The following is a 12289-nucleotide window of genomic DNA, read 5'->3' as shown; positions in this document are numbered from 1 at the left end:
ACATTAAGAGCTTCTCCCAAGATACGAGGACGGAGCCTGTTGCTTTAAGCTTAGCTGAGGAAATTGAAATGGCCGAAAGACAGCTGGCAACCGAAGTAATGACTCCCCCAGATAACAGAGGAAAGGAACTTTCAACAAATAATAATCTACAATCCGGAAAAACCCACTCAGCAGACAAAGGTGATATATTACAGACAAGTCTGATAGAACAGACCTCTACTCATCCAGCTCCAACGGAGTATCTAACTGACAAAGAAGGATTTAATACCTCTACCTCGGAGCCTGAGCTCTACCTTAGTCAAGATCTTTCCTTGAAAGGGTGGCTTTATATGTTTGCGACAGAATTGGAAAAAGTGAAGACTTTTCTAAGCGAATGCAACAAATTACTAACGATATTAGTGGAACTACAATATAAATCACCAACTATTCCACCTTTGTTAAAGGAAAATAACTTACTTTCCACAGCTACTACATCTATCCTTACATCGGAGTTTCCCCCCAGGAAGGAACAAACTAAGACGATAGCGACTAACCTCAATAGAAGATCCAGACGGAACACCTTAAAAGTTAAAAAAAGCAAAAATATAAAATCTCAAAAACATCCTAAAGGAAACAAAATGAATTTTAAGAGACTTTTTGAACGCTTAGATAAAGAACAACCTGAATACGAAAAGAAGAAAATTACTTTCCCCCCCCAAAATCTAACGAAGATAGCAAATCCAAAAAGCAAAGCAAATCTAGTCAATGCGATGATGAAATATCCTCAAACCCATCCTTGCTTCAACCCTTTTCAAGTAATCACCCTATTAACACTAGGACGATTGAGTATATTCCTCAACAAGACCCGTGGTATGATGTACTAGAGAAAAAGAAAGAGCAAGTGGAAGTAAAGCAAGATAAAAAAGTAACGAAACCTCTCTCTCAGTGGAATTTGGTTTTAAATGTCTGTAAACTGGCGTTTCTGAGCTATCCCAAACCTAGAGGCTCTATTCCCCTTGATGAAAGGAAACAACACCTGAACAAAATAATACAAAAGGCTCGATTAGTGCCATTAAAACCCTATCAAATTAAACAGGTGGAGTATATATATTACAATGGCCAAAAGGCCCGAGCCTTGATCTCTTTCAACTCGCGTAATATGGCAGAGTATATTCGATATAACAAGGCTGACTTGGCCTATCAGGGTATAACTGTTACTAGAATTTTTGAAAATCAGGCACAGCAAACGAAGCTTACGAATGACATTCATTTTAAACAACAATGGCCTGAGAAACAGCGGAATCATAGTCCACTGATTAATTTAGATTCACCAGAGACATTTAAATTAAGCTCTCAAACTTCTTTACCCATCCCTTTATCTCATTCTTTTCAGCAGAATAAAAAAATCCAAAACGAAGTTTATCCCTATCTTAATTCCAATTTAAATGTACATACGGAAACTGAGAAATCAGAAAAATCCATAAAAAAAGACAATTCAGATCTAAAACCCCGAGAAAGCTCTGTCAAATTATTATCAAAAGGACTGTTTATGAACTGATTTTTAGATGAAATAGAAGAGGAACAGTCGTTACTACTCTCTTTCAGTCACTTACCTCATGCCCAGAGATTAGAGATATTGGCGAGACTTGAAGTCCTTGCCGCTCGTCTGGCCGCGATGCACCAGCAGGAGCCTGTGAAGATGCCGCCTAATACAGTGGAGAGTGAAAAAGTTAAACCTGTCAAAAAAACATTACAAAAACACTGGCATGGCAACGTAATAAAAGATATTGAGTCAACATGGCCAACATCACAAGATTCACAACAAATAATTCAACAACAACGACAATCTTCATCTTGGAACATGATAAAAAAAGATTCAGTAGAAGATATACTGGGTTTGGACTCAAAAACGGATAAACTACTTGATAAAAACCATCTTAACAGAATTGAACCGGATATAATTGTTTACAAAGTGAGAGACTCACAACAGTTCGACTCAGACAATTCTAACAATAAAACCCCGCAATTAAAGAGACCAGCGAAATCTTATCACGGTGAACTTTACTATGACTATTCTACACATAAAACATCCTCCTTTAATTGGCTGGCGTCACGATACTTGGAACCTCATGAATTGGGCTTAACCATGAATAAACAATTAACTGTTGATTTTTCTCCTAAGATAAGCCAAAATGAAATGATGAAGAATTGCTGTGTGGTATCCCCCTTAGAGGGTATTCAAGAGCTAGACTGACAGAGCAGCCTTTACCCCTTAAAAATCCTTTCCTGGAATATCGTGGGGTGGAAATCAAAACTTAGAATTCCAGGATTTCAGGATTACTTAAACAAATTCGACGTAATCCTCCAGGAAACCTGGAGTGAAGAGATGATTCATCTTAATGGCTTCTCCACTTTTGTTACCCCGGCTCTACCCAAGGTTAAAAAAGGAAGGGCTAGGCAAGGACTGTGTACCTTGGTCTCAACCAAAATGGATGTAAAACATACAGAACTTACCAATTTAGGGATCACACAAACTGGCTTTATGGTAGCTGTATTATATCTAGAATTTAAACTGTCATTAATGCCAATTTTAATGTTTAATGTTTACTTTTCCCCTTCCCTGAATAGAGAGGATATTATATGAAGTTGGGTAAATTTTGAGTCTATATATGAATATTGGACTCAAAGTTTTCCACAAGCTTATCCAATACTTGCTGGGGATTTTAATGCGAGAACTGCTACTAATTTAATTAACACTTCGCAACCTGGTTTATTTACAAATGTAGACAGAAACCAAATTATATATAAAGCTCGACATTCGAAAGATAAGATAATTAATTTAGCCAGAATTGTTCTCCTTCAATTTATTGCAAATCACCAATTACATATTTTAAATGGTTCATATGGAGATGACTGGGGAGAATTCACTTTCCATTCCCCTCACGGATCAAGTGTAGTGGATTACATAATTACCCCTCATAAAAAGGATTGCTCAGGGCATCATTTCACAGTTGCTGACCGAATGGATAGTGACCATTTACCCCTTGAATATTCCTTTAATATAGGAGGGAATGTCCATTTATCAATTCAACCTGAGCTACACGTAAAGTTATCAGCGTCGACTATATATAAAAGGGCTAACTGGTCTCCCCAGATATTTCAAAAATTTGAACATCTTGTAAAATCCCCTCAGATAAGTCAACTGACATCTACGTTCGACTCTTCAGGAATTTCCCTAGAGGGTTTAGTTATTTATGAGCAATTAGCTAGTCTGATTATTTCAGAGTTATATGCATACGGCCCATCTAGACCTTCTCAAAACAGGATTCCAAAGAATAACTGGTTTGATAAGGAATGTAATTTGCAAAAGAAGGCGCTTATGCTAGTCTACCGTAATTATAGACAGAATAATTAAAGAACTTTACCACCTAATTTTTACAAATTACGTAAAGAGTACAAGAAACTTATAAATAAAAAAAAGCAGGACGAAATAAGAAAATCCTGGCAAATGCTTGAAGTAGCGTTTGCTACCCGTAACTCCAAATTATTCTGGCAGATTGTTTCTGGTGCTTTTTCCAATCAACTAGCTAGCAATAACAGCACCATTACTGCAGAAACATGGGAATCACACTATCGTAAGATGTTAAATACCACAGACATGATAAATACTCCACTTATCTTAATAGACCCTAGTGTAACACCAGATTGGGTCCTAGTGGAACCTGAAACGATTATCGAAATAGTAGCGAAGCTAAAAAATGGAAAAGCAGCTGGACCAGACAGGATTGTTCCAGAGCTTCTTAAAAGTGGCATTACCTGGTGGGCACCCAGGCTTGCTACTCTTTTCACAATAATTAATAACATTGGTAGAATTCCTACCTCTTGGCTTAAAGCTTACATAATCCCAATACACAAGAAAGGATCTAGAGATGATCCAAACAACTACCGACCCATCAGTTTGTTGTCTGTGGTGGGTAAGGTTTATGCTACCTTTCTGAGTACAATTTTAAAAGCATGGGTTAAATCTAATAAAATTCTAAACCAAGCCCAGATAGGTTTTATATCGGGTCAGTCTGCAGTAGATCAGTCTTTTGCTGTCACAACTAGTAGCTCAATATATCAAACTAAACCGCGGCAAATTGTATGTCGCGTTCATAGACTTAAAAGCAGCGTTCGACTCTATCTCTCGCGAACGTCTGTGGAACAAATTAGAAACATATCATATCGATAAGAGATTATTATATTTGATAGCAACATTATATCAAAATACCACAGTTCAGATTCGATGTTCCCATCAGGGACATCTTACTAGTGAAATTCCATCTACACAGGGAGTGAGACAAGGATGCGTCCTAGCCCCAATGCTGTTTAATTTATATTTGGCGGACCTTCCTACCATCCTGGAGGATATTCAATTCCATGCTCCCAAAATAGGCACAGCAAAGGCCCCAATTCTACTATATGCTGATGACACAGTATTAATATCTCAAACTCGCCTTGGACTTAACAGGTTACTCGCGAGATTTAAGACCTATTGTGAGGAAAATACTCTAGAGATAAATTACACCAAGACCAAGGTTATGATATTCTCGAGAAGGAAAATCAGACACAACTGGAAGATGGGTCATACAAAAATTGAACAGGTTAATTCATATAAATACTTGGGAATTTGGTTCCAGGAGTCGGGTCTTTGGAATTCTCATATACTTTATTTAAAAGCGAAAGCAAACAAAAATTTAGGAGCAACTATATGATTCTTTTTTACCAACGGAGGAAAATATATCCTGGCTGCTATAAGGCTTATTAAATCTAAAATCATTCCAATGCTGACTTATGGGGCTCCCGTCTGGTTCCCATATTATAAAGGGAAACTGGATGGAATAATACATTCTGCATTGAGATCCTTATTTGGAGTTCCTGGCTGTGTTTCAGGAGCTTCCTTATTGTTAGAAGCTGGGTTTAACTCCTTGTCTTGCTAATTATGGACTCATACTATCTATTTCTGGATTCGCTGTTGTAAAGTATTAACTCCTGAATCTTACCTGTCTCGCTTTTTAAAAGATCCTCTTGCAAAAGCAACATGGACAGGGAAGGTAATGGAAAGGCTACTACAGATCGGTCTCCACCCCCCCCGAGCTTTTAGAGATGGACTTTAATAAGGCCAGAGCGACGGTTAAACTCAGACTTACTGATATCGATAATCAGACTTTAATAAGTTTGACAAAAGGTCCTTGTTGTCCAAGGGCTCTGGGTATTAATATTGATCCAAATCCAGAAGGGATGAAATACCAATTCTGGTTAACGGTCCCCAAGTACAGACGGGCTTTCACGTTAGCCCATTTTAACGTTTTACCATCTAACTTTTTATTTGGCAGGTTTAAAAAAATTCCGAGTATGAATAGGTATTGTTTTTGTAACGACTCAGAAATCGAGACTATTTCTCACATATTATTTTCCTGCGAATTATATAAGAAAATCAGAAAAGATCTTCTCAGTCCAATCCTGTCAAAATACCCCGGACGTTCAAATGAAGTATTATTAATAACCCTTTTACACGGTTATAATGAAAACATTACCCTAACCGTGGCCAAATTTATAAACTTGGCCATTCAGCTAAGGAAGAAATTTTGCGGTCCTTAATTTAGTGAACCATTTATAATTATGGGTTTGCAACCCTATTTTATAAACTATTTTAACTATAGCCTAAACTTACCTTACTGTGTATAGGAGTACTGGAGTTGAGTCAAAGAGACAAATAGACTAAACGTATACAATATACATAAGTAAGTTTTATATTTTGATACATTGTATTTGGTGTTTGTGTTTGCATCTATGTATTTATGTGTTTAAAAGGTCTGTTGACTTCTGAATAAACAATTGATTGAGTCAGCATAGTTAGGTCTATGAAGCACACTGCTTTTGATGTAACCTTTACTTTAATAAAGCAAGAATTACTTCCAGTCTTGCCTCCGTCTCGTGTCTCTCACTCTGGGCAGGACAGTAGAAGAGGCCTTTCCCCTTTAATACAAAGGCAGGAATGCCTCTGCTATGATGGGGCTTGCTGTGACACAGGCACACTTCTAAAATCAAATGCACCTTTGTTTCAGAATGGTTGTTTTTCATATGTAAATTTATGCAAACTGGTTGAACTTCATTTTGGTTAAACAACTGCAATTCTGTAAATCAGCTGGCAGCCCTATTTAGCATGTGTTGTTGTCAAGTGTATGTGCATTTGTGCATGTTATTTTCCCTGATATATGTATGTTTGTGTGCATTTCTGGTTTGGAGAACTGTATCACAAAATTCTGAGAAGTGCAAATTTCAAAGGATAGCTGTGTTTTGGCTGGCGTATTGTTTCAGAGAGTGCAAATTAGGTAGTATCTCATTAAAATGTGAACTGAATGCATTTCTACTCCCCCATCCCTAATGAGCAGCCATTCCTACATCTGGTCCTGGAAGGCGTGTTCTCAAGCTCAAGGTAACTGGGGTCAGCGCTTGGCCGGGGGGGGGGGACACTGGAGCCTAAAGTACAGCAGGCAGAATGTACTCCTGGGTTGGCCAAGCAATGTAAGGCCCAAGGGTCCAATCTAGATATTGCTCAGGCTTCCTGAGATTTCATACAAGTTGCCAGTCACAGGCACTAGTATTGCATACTCTCTTCCATATCCAAATGGACTTTAAGACCTGAGCACTTTTCTGTCCTAATTTCTAAAGCCAGGCCCTGGTTTCAGAGCAGTAGATTCCTTGTTCAAGCTACATAGTCCTTATTGTGGACAGGAGTTTCCTGATGGCATCCCACATACTGGGATGGTATGGGACAAGGCAGGGTAGCTGCAAGTTCAGGGCAGACAGAATGCCAGGTTGGCTCCATCAGTGTCCCAGCACTGAACTCACTTCTGCTGTGCCCTACACCATCTTGGTAAGCACCAGCAAAGCTGGTGCTAGGAGGCCAAGTCCACGGCACAGCCTCACCCACTGCTTCTGAGTGCGGGGAAATCTGAGAGGCCATTTGTGTTTTATATAGCCCACCGTAGCACATTCTCCTATCTGAAATCTGTATGCTAATCTATATACATCTGACTGTGGATGAGATCTACATCCAGGTAGTGTTAATGATAAAACTCCTGTTGGTTTTAAATGAGCTGGATTTCATCTTGAGCCTCTACTTTAGTTTTTTAGTATTTACTTATACATTATACCTTCTTCTAAGTTTAAAAAAAAGGCATCCAAAGGGATTGGGAAGATGGAAGAGACGTCACAATTCTTTGAAGAAATCTCTGTTATTGAATTGAGTCTTAAAATTGTCATGTTGCATGTCCTCTTAATATCTTGGCAGGGATTCTTGTCAAGAATTCATTTTGACACAGATTTATAATCAAAGACAGAATTTGCTTATGAAATATGGATGTGTTGTGTTTTGGTTTTGGTTTGGGTTTTCTCCAGCTCACAAAGCATTGAAGTCTGTGACAAGGGGTGTGGAGCTTAGTTACGTCACAGTACTTGCTTGTACAGATCTGCCTCTCTCTAGGGAGGGGAAGCAGATGCAATCTGGTAAGGCATAAAAGATTCAGGAACAACATTTCCAAAATGAGTAGAACTCCGAACAGCTATTTAAAAATTCAATTAAAAGTATATGTGGCCATATGACAACAGTGTACTGCATAGAACATTGTCTTCAAGATATTTAAGGCAGGACTGCATATGAAGCCATTGAGTTTTCATTCTAAAAGTAGGCTGTGAGTACATTAGTTGCTTCAAAAGCACCCAGAATGTTTTTTTCTGGCTGCGTTTTGAAGTGATTGTGCCCTTGCGTGGCCATACCTCCCTGTTGAGCCTCTGCTCCCCCATGAGGGCCAGGGAGGAGGAAGACATGAGTTTCAGGTTTCCCAGCTGCCAGAAGGCACGGAAGACCCAGGAGTTGTTGAGTCTCAGCAAGACCTTGGGAGGGGGAGTGAGGTTGAGTCTGGGCCAGTTCCCACGGATGGCACAGTCTCCGAAGAGGAGAACACGCCACCCCCGACAGGTCGGATGAGCCGTTGGAAGTTGTTTCGGAGGGCGCGTTGACTCCCCCTTTACCAAGCGGCTCTCGGGATGCTTCAAGCGCGTCACTGCCCCATGACCTCAAGCTGGTTGCTAAGGAGACGGTTCTTTCGGATGAGCCGTTGGAAGCAGGGCCCCCCCCCGTCACCCCACTCTCGATGCCGCGAGAATCGGACAGGACAGAGGCAGGACTTGCGAAGGAGTCAGAGATTACGATCTAAAACTTTCCCTACTTAAGACTGCAGCTGTCTGGGTTGAGCTGCTGAGTCAACTTTCTTCACACGTTGCAGAGTTGCAGAGTGCAGTTACCGAATTCTTGTGAGCTAGTTTAGAGGTTTCTATGAAGCGCACTGCTTTTGATGTATACATTACTTTAATAAAACAAGCTTTAATTGCACCTGCGTCTCCGCCTCGTGAATCTCGCTCTGAACAGGACACTACCTTCCCCACTGCTGACTTCAGACCTTTCAGAACCACCCACAGCAAAATGTTGGGCCAATCACTATCTCTGCCTGAGTCTGCAGCAAAAAGTTGCTATTGGTCACACCTGGAAGACTAACAGATTAATCTACCAATCACTTGCAAAATCTTCCTGAAGCTGAATTTAAAAAGAACAAAACACTCAAACTGGTCTGACCAGAGTTCTAAAGTAAGAAGGGGTGGAGTTTGACTAGTGTCGTGTGCCCCCATTTTCAGAAAAGAGAGGTGGAGACACACTGGAACCGGCACAACAGTAAGTGTGTGTCTGTACTCAAAATTTACCTCATAAGATTTATGCCTTATAGGCCTGATTCACACATAATGCTGGGCCAAACTAGGCCTTAGAGTGAACACATGAGTGTGCTAGTGCACAGTGAGAAAACGTGGCAACTTTGTTTGTTGCTTTTTTGCTACACCAGCTCCAGGCTGGCTTATCTGAGGGGCCTGAAAGATCTGCAAGGCTTTGGATCCAAAGCTGCTAGTACTGTGCGCCAGAGACTGGAAAAGTTACTTTTTTGAACTACAACTCCCATCAGCCCAATCCAGTGGCCATGCTGGCTGGGGCCGATGGGAGTTGTAGTTTAAAAAAGTAACTTTTCCAAGCTCTGACTGTGCCCCTCCCACCACTGGGAGAACTCCTGGCAATAGGTTTTTACCCACCAGGATGCAGTTGGGCTCTGTTTCACATTGGAGCAACACTACTCTCAGCCAGTGAAGGCCAGCAGATGGGCACCAGTACACCATCCAGCTATCAGCTTTGGGGTATAGAGTAGCTCTATTAAGATGCAGTCCTATGCTCACCTAGGAGTAAGCCCCATCAGTTTAGTAAGTGGTGTTTGCTAGGCCTGTATAGGTTTTCACTGCTGTTAATCTGAGGAATCTCATAAATTCTCATACTGAACTCACACAGAAATCTACACATTTTTTTCTTCTTTGGAATCCAACCTGTGATGCTTCAACTCTGTCTTGGAAGGCAGAATACAACTCCTGTTTTATCTAAATTTCTGAGGGCAGAACAAGGGGATGGGAGGGAAACACAGGACTCTCAAACCGATGTGTTGCTTCTGACATGAAAAGCAGTGGGGGCATTTGCAAGGACCAAGCAGCAACTGGGAGGGGGATCCTGGGACTTGAACACTGGCCAGGGGTCAGGATGGCAGCTCCATAGGACCACCCCACCACACTAGCCACTCCTGCCAGGACACCTGCTCTCAGAACAAGGCTCCAGGAAAAGTGGCCACAGTGAGACATTGCAGTGGAAAAGCAGTAGATGGGGAAGGATTATGCACGCTTGACCCTTCTCTTTTTTAAACATTCCCACTGATTCTAATATCAGAAGCAACACATAGCGTTAATAATCCAGTGTTTTCCACCCAACAGCTCATTCTGCTCTCTGAGATTCAGTTGAGTGCCAAATAACACATGCAGAGCCAGCGCTAGGCATATTGGGGCCCTTGGGCACTAGCCTGACCCGGGCTCCGGCACTCTCACGCACTAACTACCTCTCCCTGAATGGCCCCTCCTTAAAGTGGGTAGGTAGTGCTCCCTTCCGCAATGCGCACCATGGATCGTGGGAGGGAGCTCTCAGGCACCCCCCACTGCTGCACAGGCCCGCAACGGTCACCTGCAACATGCTCTGCCTACCTCTCCCTTGAGGTAAATGCTGGTTGCCAGGGCTAGTGCCAGGCATGCTGGGGCCTGTTGTGCTGTAGGCACAAGCCTGCCATCAACCAAGATGGCGGTCGAGGTTTCCCTAAGGGCTCAACCAAGATGGTGGTAGGGGCATCAGCTCCTTAAAGAAGCCTCCACCACCTTCTTGGTTGATGGCAGCCCTGCACAGCAGCAGGAGACAAGAGAGACAAGTGGAGCGAGTGAACGGGCGGGCAACCTGGAAGCTCCCTCCCTGCAATCCGCAGTAGGGAGCCTGCCACAGATCACGGAAGGGGAGCGCTACTCTCCTGCCATAACGAGGCGCCGGCTCTGAACAGATATTTGGATAATATGAAACATGCAGTATTCCGGTTAACTCAAAGAAGCATGTAGTTGATTTTAAATCCTACATTTTCTAACCTTTCCAATATCCCTTTAAAAACAGTTAAAAATACTAGCTCAGGATGAGAATGGAAAACTGTTGACACATTCTCTTTCAGTACACTTTCATACATCTTTATCTGTCATTTTTATTTACATGCAAAATAAGGCATAATGCATAAATCCAGGTTTACATCTGCTTTAGCTGTAAAAATCTTTCTTCTGAAAAATAAATATTTTGTATTATCTTGCTATGAAACCTTTCAGGTGATTGTGAGTATATTGGCATGAAAATGCAATAAAAACAGCTATGGCTTTTATTACATGAATTCTCTGTCCTGGGATTTAGGGTTTGGATTTGTATCACTTAGAGAGAACATTCTATGTGGGAGGAGGCGAGTTTTCTCATTAGAGCAATGTTGGACATGGTCTGGACACTGACAAAGAACTACATGGAATAAATGCATGTGGTGACTTGCTGCATACCTGCATAATTCGCACAAGCCATCATCCCATTAGTGTCTCCTTGGATGAAAGGGACTATCCAAGTCCACACAGAAAGCCAAACTCACAACCTAACATGTAATGCGGGAGTTGCCAGTGTGGTGCGCCAGTGTGCCTGCCAGTCCCTCTTTTGGCACCCATAAAATGTCTCAATATATACCTTCTCAAAAATCCACAGTGCATGAGAAACCGTTTACCCTTCCTGCTCAGTCCCCGTTTACACATGACCCATGGAATCCATTTTGTGACTAGCACCCCAGGCACTCTCTCAAAATTCCAAATGTGCTCACTGGTTCCAAAAGATTGCTGGACCCTGATGAAATGTGAGTAAAAGGTGGTCCTGCCATGTAATTTCTCAACTTTTTCATGGGACTTTGCCAGAATATCCACATTTATGCCGATCTAGGAGTGGAAGAAAGTCCTGTGATGAATCGGCCCCAAATAATCTCCAGTTTAATTCCTGGGTCCAAAAAAGCTATTTTCGTAAAATATAAATATTTCCTTAAAGCACATTGATTGTGTGAATCTTTGCCTTTTTCTTTTTTTAGCCTGCTTGGTGCCATTATTTGTTCTAGCTGCTTTAGCACTATTTCTCCCATGGCTGCTGATTTCTTCTCTTTCTGTTCTGGGTCCCCTGCCTTCCAGCCTATTAGGATTTATGTAATGGACAGGATGATGTAATATCACTGTGTAGCTAATCAAACTTGGCTGCATGATTATGTGAAATCAGCTGAGAGTGAGAGCAAGTCAGGACAATGGAAATGAACTGGCAAACATTTTCTCAAGGTTGTACTGCCATTAGTCAATTATAATAGTCCCTGCAGTTGAATTTAAAGGTAATTTATGTACCAAACATTGTGTGTATGTGTTTTTCTGAGATATACTGTACCTATATAGCATGGAAGAGTTCGATTTGCTTTTCCATCTGTGCAAGTGAAGGTCAATTTTGTGCACTGAAGTCTTAACGTGTGTTGTTGTTATTTACATTTGAATTTAATGGTAATTTTACCTGCATCGCTTTCATGTGGCGCAACTGTCATCATGAATCCTTGGGGGGTTTTGTTTGTTTGACACCATCCTAAACTGAAGTAGTCAAATTTAACTGTTTCAACTTTCAGTGCAAATTAGGCAACAAGAAAAAATGTGCAGATAGAAATCTTAAACCAACCACAAATATACTGCTGTCGCTTTTGTCACTTTGTGCCTTCTCTTGTCTGGCTTACAACTTTCCCTGTCTCTTTAACCGATTTATCAA

The 12289-nt window shown here is 41.2% G+C and overlaps 1 protein-coding gene across 4 annotated transcripts in view; it reads left to right on the top strand.

The window, feature by feature from the left end:
• CA10 (carbonic anhydrase 10) overlaps window positions 1-12289 on the top strand; it is a 463009-nt gene that overhangs the window by 286266 nt on the left and 164454 nt on the right. The gene's annotated exons all lie outside the window — the stretch shown is intronic.

Source organism: Rhineura floridana, chromosome 3 (genome assembly GCF_030035675.1).
Source record: "Rhineura floridana isolate rRhiFlo1 chromosome 3, rRhiFlo1.hap2, whole genome shotgun sequence".
Taxonomy (NCBI): Eukaryota; Metazoa; Chordata; class Lepidosauria; order Squamata; family Rhineuridae; genus Rhineura; species Rhineura floridana.
Note: the sequence above shows the minus strand (reverse complement) of the source record. Positions and strands in the feature narration are given on the sequence as shown.